Source organism: Ptychodera flava, chromosome 13, assembly GCF_041260155.1.
Source record: "Ptychodera flava strain L36383 chromosome 13, AS_Pfla_20210202, whole genome shotgun sequence".
Taxonomy (NCBI): Eukaryota; Metazoa; Hemichordata; class Enteropneusta; family Ptychoderidae; genus Ptychodera; species Ptychodera flava.
In genome coordinates this window covers 38,299,438-38,312,035 of record NC_091940.1, presented here as the reverse complement: position 1 = coordinate 38,312,035, position 12,598 = coordinate 38,299,438, and the positions used below count along the sequence as shown (strand labels likewise).

At 39.1% G+C, this 12,598-nt stretch overlaps 1 protein-coding gene across 1 annotated transcript in view; it reads right to left on the bottom strand.

Moving 5' to 3' along the window:
• Positions 1-10,612, bottom strand: part of LOC139148403 (thyrotropin-releasing hormone receptor-like) — an 81,455-nt gene extending 70,843 nt beyond the window's left edge. Inside the window, exon 1 of the mRNA XM_070719843.1 lies at positions 10,512-10,612. The gene's annotated coding sequence lies outside the window, so the exon portion shown is untranslated. The remainder of the gene's footprint in view (positions 1-10,511) is intronic.
• Between the last annotated feature and the right edge of the window lie 1,986 nt (positions 10,613-12,598).

The window sequence follows — 12,598 nt, the reverse complement described above, 5'->3', positions numbered from 1 at the left end:
TCGTTTGTTTTTTGGAATACCATAGAAGACTGAGTAGTCATCCATGAATTTCAAGCGAAGAGAACAAGTTTACTATCTCTGCTTTTGTATGCGTTCACCGTTTCGCCTGTTATTTTATTTTAATTGCTTAATAAAGAATCCCATACAATGAATTTCACTGATTACCTTGTAATTAATGTCGCTCAAAGGAATTCCAAGCATCGTAGCCTCTCGCCTCATAAAAGACGGAATGGCGCTGTGTGCAAAACATAACAAATGCTATGGTTTTCCGAAATCTGTGATCAGTCCCTTTGGTAGATCTACTCACTGAAGGATTGGCAATTCGAAGCGGAAAGGCTTCAAAGAAGATATGATTTATAACCGAAGGGCAAGGAAAGAAATCACATGAACAACTTACGAATTTTGGTCACCCATCCCAGGACTAGTGAATTGTCTCACTTCATCTGATAGTTCTGACCATTCAACGTCATTTAAATGAGAGATGCGATTTTAAGAGGCATTCGGGTACAGGACTATTGGGATTTCAATAGTTATCGTCCCCCGCAATCGACTATTCGCGATATACTAAAATTGACCTGTGCCTGATCTCAGATGAACATGCAGTTTCAGCAACGTGCAAGTTCCCATGAGTCTGGAGGGTCAACAGCATAGGGCAACGCAGGCATTTCCAAGTCAACGTCTCGACTAATATGGAGCTGTTTAAAAGTGCTCTATTTAGACAGGAATTGTCAAAGCAATGAAAGTTCTCCTGGAAATTCATAGAGTAATCTGCAAGCATTCCCTGTCTCCAAAAAGTCTTGTCTGGTGTATAGAATATGACATTGTGTACTGGATGTGAAGGTAAAAGCATGGGTCTACGAATTGCTATGCAGACAACGTTCGGACCCCTCTACAAACAGAAGAGCTTTAGGCCTAAACCGATAGTGTGCTGATTTCAAGAAATGTGTTCGCTCAGCGCGTGTTTTCGCGGTATGTACTAGCAATCCATAAATTTTAAGTAAGCGATTATGTAACGCTTACCCAATACGCTGCTGCAGACACCTACAGGCTCAACAGGCGCCGTGTTCGGTTACTAATTCGATGTACCCTCGGTCCTCTTCCCATCAAATTCTCGTGGCCTGTCTTATATGTGTTGACACCGCTGACGACAAATGAACACTCAGTGCTATTAATAAACCTGACAGGTCGTTATCTTTGACAGAAATCTACGACTCTAACAAATAAATCCGTCTCTTTCAATTTATTTTGACCATTCTCACCCGTGATGGCCGCCGAGAAATCTTGTAATGTGTGAAGAAGTGATAATGAACTCCACTTACGAAGCTTAACCTTTTAGCAAAGTAATAGCGTACATAATGGCTCATAAACGGTTATCAGTCACCAAAGTAGCGCAATACAGATTACTTTAAAAACCGACATAGTGTATCGTGCATGGTCGACTTGGCTGGATGGTTTAAGAAACATGACTATGACGTATAGGCAGCACCATTCATCCAAAGTCTTGCTATTTATTCTAATTTTATTCACATTTTCTACTTTTAAATACTAGGCCTTGAAGAACAGTGTAATCCTGCCATTTTTTTGGCCAAAGTAATGCAGTATAATGACTTTTATGATCTCTGTCTCGCGCTCTGTCTTCCTTAATCAGTCTATATGGTTGTACATTACATTAGAGGCCAGACGTTTCCTTTTATGACCAACATAAATCGTACTCTATTTGATGAGTAATAAGCTTTTATCGCAAAAATGAAAGACGAAATAATTAAAAAAATTGTATTCGCAAACATGGCACGCGATCAATTATTGCGTCAGATTATTCCCTGAAAGAATGTTTTGATATTTTACTAAATCCTTCATTGCTATGGGTTCCTGAAACTCTTTGAAAGGCACCAATAAATGAATTAGACCCACAGCGAGCGAAATACAAAGTCGTGAAAAATTATCAAGAGCAATGACTTTGTATCCAGAGGGAAACTACGGCAACGAAAGTAATCAAAACATGCTGTTATGAGTAAAGTCTCACCAAGTTAGAATTAGTAACCCTATGGTCATTCACTACTCTGAAGTAAAAAAAACCAGTGCTCTGAAGTAAAAAAAAAACCAGTGATTTTCTGTCGTTCATCTAAGAATATAGTGTTGGGGGAGGGTAGGGGTATTGGATTATGATACCCAAGTAACCGACCGCGTGCTTCAATGTCGTTAAATAAGAATATTTTCATATGCTATAACATCATAGCGAATGAATCATAACATGAACATATAAGCTTTTATTCATATAGATGGTTTTCTATGTTTTGTTTCAATCGGAATCGACATTAAAGCTCTTTTAGCAGTACTAGTGTTTCGTGCGCACAACTATAGCTCTTTCCTGTATAACTTTGTCTGCTAGTCTGTCAGTAGTGTTCAATTGAAGAACTTTACCGTGCCTATAAGTAAACTTGTTCCCCTTCAAAAAAAGGAGTAAAATCAGGGGACACCATGCAATTTCCAGTACTAAAATAACAAATAACTCAACATTTACCTCAACTTGAAATTCAAAATGACTGCCATCTCTTTGTTAACTCTATGGGTAAAATTAAATTTTAGATTTCCACAAAAATAAGTCAGTAAAAACTTTAGTTATTTCATGAGCTTCAAAATCCGTGATCCCCCCACGTGTGGTAGACTGAAAAGGAGAATCGTAAAGGTTTGAGAGTCCCGATATCTGTCCCAAGGAGCATCTACGCCTTCAAAGAACAAAACTTTTAGTGGCGAGGGATCTCGAGAAAACGTAAACATTTTTAGTGTCCCTGTGAACAAAATTGAACAATACGCCACCTCTGAGGAATTTCAAACCACAAATAATTATGATATTTAGTGTCCTCAAAAGAGATAGACTGGTAATATGGTACTCTTGAAGCAGTTTATATAACACGGATTAATTTCACAAAACAAGCGAAAGAATTCGAATAAACGGTCAGAGGTCATGGCTAGTTTTATATGCACAGTAATGAATAGGCACCCAATTATTGTAGTTTATACCTTTACGAAGCGACCCACAGGTCTCATGACTGTAGTATTGACCGTAAAACTTTTTTTATTTCTTTTTTCTGTAAGTGCTCAATATTTTACCAGGTATTGCCGCTTAGTCGGCAACGCGCTTTGAGCGTGGATTTGAGCGTGTATACTTTAATGGTTTTAAATCATTTTAATGGAAAGTTCTCCTGAAAGACTGCAATCTGTTGTAATATATATGTACGCCGACGCGCTATCAGGTTCATCGTTACTCTCCACCAAATCAAGACTGCTTCGTCTCAGTAAAAGTGTCAGTGAGTGAAATGCTCATCTCAGACGAGGTTAACTTTTCAAACTCAGACTGAAATAGAACACGTCATAAAAAATAAAAAATACGCGCTTTCATTTTGTTATAGATTATAAGCTAGGCACTGTTCAATGAGAGGACAAAGCACATCTGTTTTAATCCATTACTTTTGTGTTCCGATGAATATTCAAAAGTGGATTTTCATGTCAAGCTTCACCATATTGGAGTTACGTTTGTTTTTGTCGATGGATATATAAAGCGACGTAAAATGTTGAATGCCTCGCAATAATATTTCCAATTTGCGTTTCTAAATGTTCGTGTTAATGTTGAAGTGGTTGATGATACTACACTCTAACTTACTATAGAGAGTTCGTGACGTCAGTTACGGTAGTGTATCACTAGAAGAAATGCGTCGACCCTTAACTAATAGTTTGGAGTCGAATATTATGAAATATCGAACAGCCATAGTGGAAAGAAAAGCGACGGAAGCAGATATGATCAAATTCAGTTTGGAATGCTTCACTGATGCTAGTCAAGAGGCAATGCACTGAGTCCACCTTATATGTCTTTATTGCAGTACCGTATGTGGTGTTATGCAATCCATTGCGTTGAATGCTACATTGAATATCTTTGTCATTAACTGTCACATATATTTCATCTTGGCGCCTGCTGCTTTGTCTCGATGAAACGTCAATTTCATGAACTTCGGCATAGATTCCAGCTCTTAAGGGCATTTTAAAAGTAGATTTTTTCCTTTCTAGGGATGACTTCCAATAATATATCTGCACACACACACACACACACACACACTTCAGCTATTGGTTGATAAGTCTGCATTAATCATATATAACCAATCGTTACTGGGTTTTACCCTACGCTGGCTAAAAATGAAGCCTCACACAGGAGACACACTCTGTATTTTTATGCTTATATTATGCTAATTTCATAAATGCTTATGCTAATTTCATAAATGTCCAATTGATCTCTTCAGTTATGATGTGGAGAACTGAATTGTAAATTGGCAACAAGGATACAAAATCATTCTGCAATTGACAGTTTTGCTCATTTGCATGAAAATATTGAATCAGCTAATTTCCCGTACCTTCTCTCGTGCCATCTCTTCGAAATGAGTTGATCAGATACTTAAGCATGTGTATCTCGTTTTGAAATTGTAAGCGTTGCTGCAGAGTTGCAGATCAAACCCGAGCAGGAATCGACAATCCCGGTCAACGTTGACACATCAACAGCTCATGCTCGAAGACTGAGTTTCCAGTCATGTGTTTCACATCGAAAGAGAGAAAGCGTTAATCGTTTGCAACGAAAAAGAATGCTCTGAATTAATCCTCTCGCCAGGGGCTTAAATCTACCACTTAAAGAAAGTCGCCAAGTGCCTTCAATCAGCCTGACGAATTCAACGGCAAAAGTAATTCAATTTGCACCTAGACTTAGCTTCTTTATTTAATTGGGAACAAATTGATCGGTGGGGTGTTAGGTGAGCGACCAGATCTGATGAGCAAAGCGACAATTACCATGCATTTGCTGTGTTACTATTTCAGAAATTGGACAATTTAACCACATCGAAAACCCCCAGTCTTCAGCTGTTGTCGAGGGATAATTTCCCCCTTTCTTTACGATGTTCAACAATTTGAATGATCTTATCCAGAGCATTATGTTGATGAATACGCTCGTTCGATTTCGGCCTCAATATCTGCATAAGACCGGAAATGTGCCTTGTTTTGCATTGGAAAAACATTGTAGAGCCATAGGGTTGACTTACATCTATATCTGATGACCGCACAAAGGAAATTACCAGTAAGGTTGACTTCGTGTGAATTTTTCCATGACATTTATGCGGAGGTCGAGATTTTGGCAAGTGGAATATGCACATTCCATGTATAATGTTTCACGGAAAATCACTATTCTCTGCACCACATCAGCAATATTCCAAATTAGCATGGTGAATTCACCGCAAGGAATTCAAATATATGTAGACTTAGAAATTTAATGCATAACTATTGGATGAAATGCAGGCGAACCAGGGTGATTCCAGGCTGAACTTTATGCGGGCCCGAGGAAATAGCTAGAATAATGGGAAATTGATCTGGGAAAGCAAGGGTCTGGACAGGATATCAGTCTAACTCAACAACACTATATTTACGTTATGTACTGTCAGCTAGACTTGCCATCTTTGTCGGCAAGTTTGACTACTTTGTGCACGGACTATGGTAAATCGTTCCTAATCGCGAAATAACAGCGATAACGTGGTAAGGAAATACACATTAGGTGCAACTTGATGCGCAAAAAATCCGCAAACATTCTCAAAGATTGTTTTTCATTCAGCTCGTGACAAAAATGACTGACAAAACGATAAAAGAGAAAATGGCGTCTCGACAGCTCCTGCATCCCTCCTGAATATGGTGACGAATGCATCATTGATCGTCGTCCACGTCAGGTATCATGCAAAAACTGCTCAAAGCATTCTTTCTTGGAAATGGATATTGATTTGCAACATACCTGCAAAGCTTCTAGCTACATTGAAGCTTGAGGGAAAGCTGCAGAAGACGTTGATGGGGATGAAAGAATCATTTCAAAATCGATGAGCTGGTTTTCAGATGCACTAAAGAAGAACATTTTCATATTTTCAGCTCGCTGATCGATTGCGGAACGTTAGTTCTTCCAAATGTACACTAATATTTTCGCATGTTGATGGTACAATATGAAACGATCATAATTTACCGAAAGTTAGATTAATTAGTCGTTACATTAAAGTGTGATTACCACAGTTATCTTGTTTGGCAATCAAAATGGTCACGCTTCATCAATGATCATGCCAAGTGTGAGTGCAAGATTTTTTTCCGCTGGTATAATTAACCACCATACATATGCAGTCTGCGTCTATGCAGATTCTGTGTTGTAAAAGGTTCTCTAATGTATCATTATGCAAACACTTCACTTCAACTGATACCTCGGTCAAAGTCTTCTCTGACTTTCTGTGTTGTCAACAGTGAAATGCCACTGGATGGATAGATACATAGCATTGCCATGTTATTTTTTCACGTCAGGGCTGGTCACTCATTATTATTCTTCATAACAGTGTAAATGGTAAATTAAAGACATATTGAAGATAATGTATGCCTCGTAACAGAAAGTATCCATCCAGCTTAGACTTTCCCAATGGAAACTTAAAACCATTCTCTTACATTTGTCAAGAGGAGAAATCGGGTCAACATACAAAATTTTGAAATGGAAAGACGGAGAAAATAGCTGGGGTAAAAATAATTAATCTAATTAATAGGATTCGATCTCACAACGTACGGCACCAAATCATCGGCCTAGCGAAGACATCACAGTCAAAACCGCTCGGACAAATCCTCACACAGGTTTTACCTTGCACAGAACACAGGTTTTGCCTTGCACGTGCCAGGTTGAAAAAGTTAACAATTAGGTTGACGAATCATGAAACGTTAGACGCTGTCCTTTGGGAAGGTGTGAACAACATTGAAAATTGCAACTCGCTTTTAATACTAAGGCGGAGAATGACTAAACATAAATCTTTATCATTACATGTAATTACAACTACTATTAATGATTCATACACGCTTTTGTCTGGATTTAAAAAGCTAGCTACAAAATATAACAGAAGATGTATTAGGGGTATTAATAATCACATAAATGTACACAGAGTATTTTCAATCAGACTGGCTTTCTGCACATATCTCGACATGTAAAATCATTTGTCTTCGGACATGCGTGACATGCAATATTTAAATTAACACTAGGAATATCGAAATAGTTTCTGAACTCTATCTGTATGTGGTTTTTCATTACTCCAATAATTGGCACGTTTCTTGGTAACGAATTCGGTCTGAAACAAATCTATGCATCTCCTTGTCAGAAATTCACCATCTGAAGTGTGCGTCTCTATCACATCGATGGTCAGAATATGAGATTGAAATTGAAACTGTTTTCATATTACTAGGGCAATCAAAGTGTTTTCCGTTGATCGGCCGCAGCTACCAATTTAATTTAATACAGACGAATCCTACGATTACATTTGTGAATTTCAATGAGGTTTTTTCTATTAATAATGAATTTTTGAGACACACGAATCTACGACTTCGAGAACTGCGCGATAACAGTCTCATTAATGATGAAGAAATCTTGGAAAAGAAACAATAATCTCTATAACGCACTACACCGATCACTGAAGTCTAAAAACCTAGCTGGGAAGCTATTATCTATTCAACACTGTTGAACGTATATCCCCCTTAACCATTCCTAATTTGAAAAAAAGGAAAATTGAACTTGGGGAATGATGTAACAGAGTAAGACGGATCACTTCATTCGTGCATGCATTACTGTCATCTCACTTGTATTTGCATGTGATACAAATGGGCACATGTATTTGATCCCGATGGGTATGTGGAATGCCAGGTGATCCCAATGGGTATGTGGAATGCCATGTGATCCTTATGTGTACGGCTAGTTTTCAATCGGGTTCGAACCAACAACATACGGCATCAGTCGCCTAGCGGAGAGGCCATGTATGTGATTCCAATGGTAGTGGATTGCAATGTAATCCCGATAGGTATATGCAATGTCATGTGATCCCGATGGGTATGTGATTGCCATGTGATTCCCATGGGTATATGAAATGTCATGTGAATCCAATAATGGTAGTGGATATTGCCATGTGATCCCGACGGATATGTGTAATGTGATATGATCCCGATAGGTATGTGATATGCCATGTGATCCCGATGGGTATGTGCAATGTCATGTGATCCCGATGGGTACGTGAAATGTCATGTGATTCCAATAGTAGTGGATTGCCATGTGATCCCGATGGGTATGTGGAATGCCATGTGATCCAGATGGGTATGTGAAATGTGATATGATCCCGATAGGTATGTGAATTACCATGTGATTCCGATGGGTGTATGGTATGCCATGTGATCCGATGGGTGTGTGGAATGCTATCTGATCGCGATGGGTATGTGAAATGTGACACTGTGGTGGTTTTATCTTCTTGGAACTTCCCTTGACTTACATGTGGTTCAGTAATTGAACTGCGTGATAGTGCCCTCCGGTGAGCACGGAAATTGGCATTCCATTGAACACCTAAGGCAGTGTTTCCACACAAACCGATCAACATTTATCGGTCATCGTGGACGATTTCAGGCACCTCTTGGTGTGACCTTTGACACCAGTAAAGACGTAGAAGACACAAATCAAGGTGATTCAAGTAGCACCTAATGGCATTATGGGATGTATATTGCCCTTGACGGTCGAACAATGTAGGCAGACAACAGAGTAATTGAATTAGCGCCAAAAAGTCATTCACTCAGTAAAAGTTAAAAATATCTACTCTATTGACTGGTCGAAAAAATCATTAGCTTAGGGTGCTCCTGTTTCCATTGTATCTTAAAATGAAATGGTGTAAGAATCCGGTTTATATACTTAGTCCCTTCTCTTTAGTTTAGACATGTTTAATGAAAATTCTGAGAGTCTGGCATTCCACTGAAGTGTTTGACAGGAGTGAGATAAATTAGACATGAAATTCCAATATATTTTACTCATTAATTTCCCACTCATTGCCAAGTTATCCCAGCGTGAAGAATGCGTCCTGGCAATTTTCGAGCACATTTCTATTATAATTCATTTGAGAAAGAAAATCGACCACCCGAATCCAACGGAAATTGCTCTGTGATCCCATTAAATTTAGAAAGCCACATAAATGTACGTGTCTGTGTATTTACCACACGTTAGTTCCTTTCAAACGCTTTGATTTGGTTTTACCTACTTTGGTTTTAGAATTTGCAAAAGATTTACCCTACCATATCTTAATTCCGATCAGTAAAACGGTCGTGGTTAGACATCATTTTTTACAAATATTTCGGCGAGAATTCAATCCCCTCCAAGCACTATACTACAGTTGCTTCTTGTTAGCTTTTCGCTTGTGTTTCATGGTTCAAAAAACCAATCAAGAAAATCTCTTTGTCACTTTTTTGGTATGTGAGAAGCCATGATCCAACACTTTCAAATCTCCCGCCAAAGTTTGATCCACACTTTGTCAGAAAAAGAGTGTCTGAAATCCAACATTGAATATGTCACGTGATCGTAAACAACCCACGCACCTCGTCAAGTCCTTAAACAGAGTTAACATTCATAACAACAAAAACACACACAGAGAAACATTCTATCGCCATTCACTGTATTCAGTCATATGTTACACGATCAAATCGAAATATTGATAGCCATGCAAATCTAATTTCATATGGCAGAAAATAATAAATGTATGTTGATTTCACTGCTTGGAGGGTGTCGGCGACAGAGGTGACTTGATATTGAGTAGCGTGAAAATTTATGACTCGTCATGAACAACAAAGTTGGCTTTCGTCATATTTCATCGAACAAAACTGGTGATTATAGTGACAAAGTTGTACCACCGCAGCGCCTTGTGATTAATGGTCGTACCTCAGCCGCCAGTAGCAAACTTTGAGATTAAATTACATTTTACAAGACTGAAATATTTCACAAGTTAACAAGGAATTTTCTTTATCCCTGAAACAATCCCTGGTATTATGGATGGTGACCCACATGCAGCAAAGCGTCTCGTATGATAATGTATAGATGTAGATGACGCACCTGTTTCTTTGCATTCGATGCGTGTACTACGCGATATAGTTGGCACGAACGTTGTGAAATGCAACAACTGCTTTGTGTTTATCCATTGGTTGCTACTGAAGTTTCCATCAACCGACACGTCTTAATTCATTCTCCCCAACATTTAATCAGAAAATAAGAGAAGTGATGATTGCATAGCCCTCGCCATTTCATCGCACCACCTGAAGCTAGTGACACTTGAAGGGCACTTTTATCGATCGCTAAAACATAGCGCATTAATCGGAAAGGACAATCGTCCCTTTGTCTCCCATTTTCGTGTGAAGATGTAAATTTTGAAGGTGGCGTAAATCCATTCATTCATGCAGTTTGGATTGTCAGTATTGCCAAACACGCGGTGTTCTGCAACACGTCGTAGCTAACCCGACGGCAACCAAAACAGCATTGCCTTGGTTTACCTGTTACGTCCATAGTTTAACACGGTCTCCCTACACCATATCTCTTACGAGGTAGAAATAGAAAGACAGTCGCAACTATCTTATTTGAATAATTATTTTGAGGTCACAGAACAAACAATTGCACTTACCATGGAGAATTACTTGGCAAGGGCGCGTTGCAAAGATAGCACGTCAAACCTAGGTGTCCCCAGAAATCGAAGCCAACTGTAGCAATGTCACGATTTCAGTGCTGCAGGAATGAGCAAGCGTTTGCGTTACTCCTCTGCGCGTGCGCAGTGGCAGGGTGGCGACGTGAGACGACATAAACGAGATTTATCACAGGTAACCCGTACGGTTGCCAATGTTATCGTAATCTGGACATGCAAGTCAATTTATCTGACATTATTTGAAAATTTGGATTAGTCGTAAATTACTATGAAGCGAACTATCTCGAACAAGGTGCGAAACCCTCTTTACGAACGATATACTTGGCAGGCAACTCAGTGGAGCGATCACTGACAGAACTTGAACAAAAACTCCCTTTGTCAACATAAAGGATTCATGTCGGCTAAAGTACTCCCTAATTATATGCCCTGGGCAGAGCAAAGATTTGTACACAGTTTGTTGGTTTTTGTGGGGCTTTTACAACAGAACTTAATGACTGTCTTGCAAATTGACGGACGATTACCTGTCAAAGAAATAAAGCCATCCATGGGAAAAAAACTACTCACAGTGTGGTAACCGTAAATTGTAAATAGTTCACTGTCAGCGTCGGAGGTTTATTTAGTCGGCGTTTCTAATGATCCATAAAGAAAAATCTTGTCTTGCCTTGACGGAGATTTCACCGTAAATACAACGTGTTCTGCGATCATGAGTTGTAAGGTGTACGTACATTGAAAGCGAAATCTACTCAATGGATGATGACATCGTTTGGTAAAGTTCTAATTTACACTTTTATTGACTATCTCAGAAGACGTGCTGTACCTGCAGAATCAGGATTTGTTGAGAAAAATGATTGTTTATTCGTTTCTTCCTACACGTAAAAGTTCAGTTTCCCCGCGTTGTTAGGTTGGTACTTTCGTCACTCCTTATAGATGGCGACATTAGGTACGGACCTCAAATTATTGTTCAAGTAAAGCTACAATTTAAATAGTACGCCAATAATTCTAGTACGCACATTTTCCTAGATGAGAATGGCTATTCCAGTGTGTCTGCTTTACCTTGGATCGGTGAAATAAAAGTTTTGTCAACATTATATCGTGGCGATGCTGCATGAAGTGGACATCTGCAGATCAATAATTTTGCTTTTTCTATTTCAAGTGTTTTATCACTCAATAAAAGCGCGATAGCAGGAAATTCGTATTCTATCAAACGGAATGTGAGTCGTACGCGTCATAGCCACTAGTCCAAAGATTTGGCATTTTTTCCACACATCCAGAAACGTACTATGGACTGTGAGAGGGGATGACTTTGCACTTTAGTAGCCTGCCAGGATTAGGTCAGAGTAAAAGCTTAATTGACTTCCGACACAAGAGCAGCAAATTCGCCTCGTGGGCACTTCGCCGAACAAGGGCTCCATGACACCGGTGATACTTTTACCCCTGAATTGCCTATAAACTGAAGAGAACAAAATATACGAGGTGACGCCTAAGGCTATAGGAGAACACGCGATATGCATCGCTCTGAGCCGAAACACGCAGACTACGCAATGCCGTGCACACAAATTTGATGTTTTTGAGTAATAAAACTAACACTCGCGTAATTTATAATCTTATAATATTGCATTTTATTGCCCCAGAGCTGCAATTCGAATGGATATGAGAATATATGTATAATGAGGGCCGATTCCAAAACGCAGTTTCACATCTATACGTTACGTATTTACAATCACCTATTCTTCAGAAATCATGCTCATTTCAACCCATGGAACTGAGATCATAGCTGAAATCACTCATGCGCTCTGAACTGTTTCCCCATTAGGTGTTCATGTCAATTGACGTCTTTCCTCAACGAAGGTTTATGCCACCACGGCCATGATACGGACGACTCCGTTCTTTATACTTAGATTGCAGAAGATATATGTGAACGCAAAACATTCACGTCAAATGGAGAACTACTATACTCTGAGAGTTTGCCTGGCTACGTGCTAGACGTGTTGATGGATATAAGTGTTTGCATAATTTGAATTGAACACGTAATTTTGCATTGTGGCAAAATCGATGCAAGAACATTATAT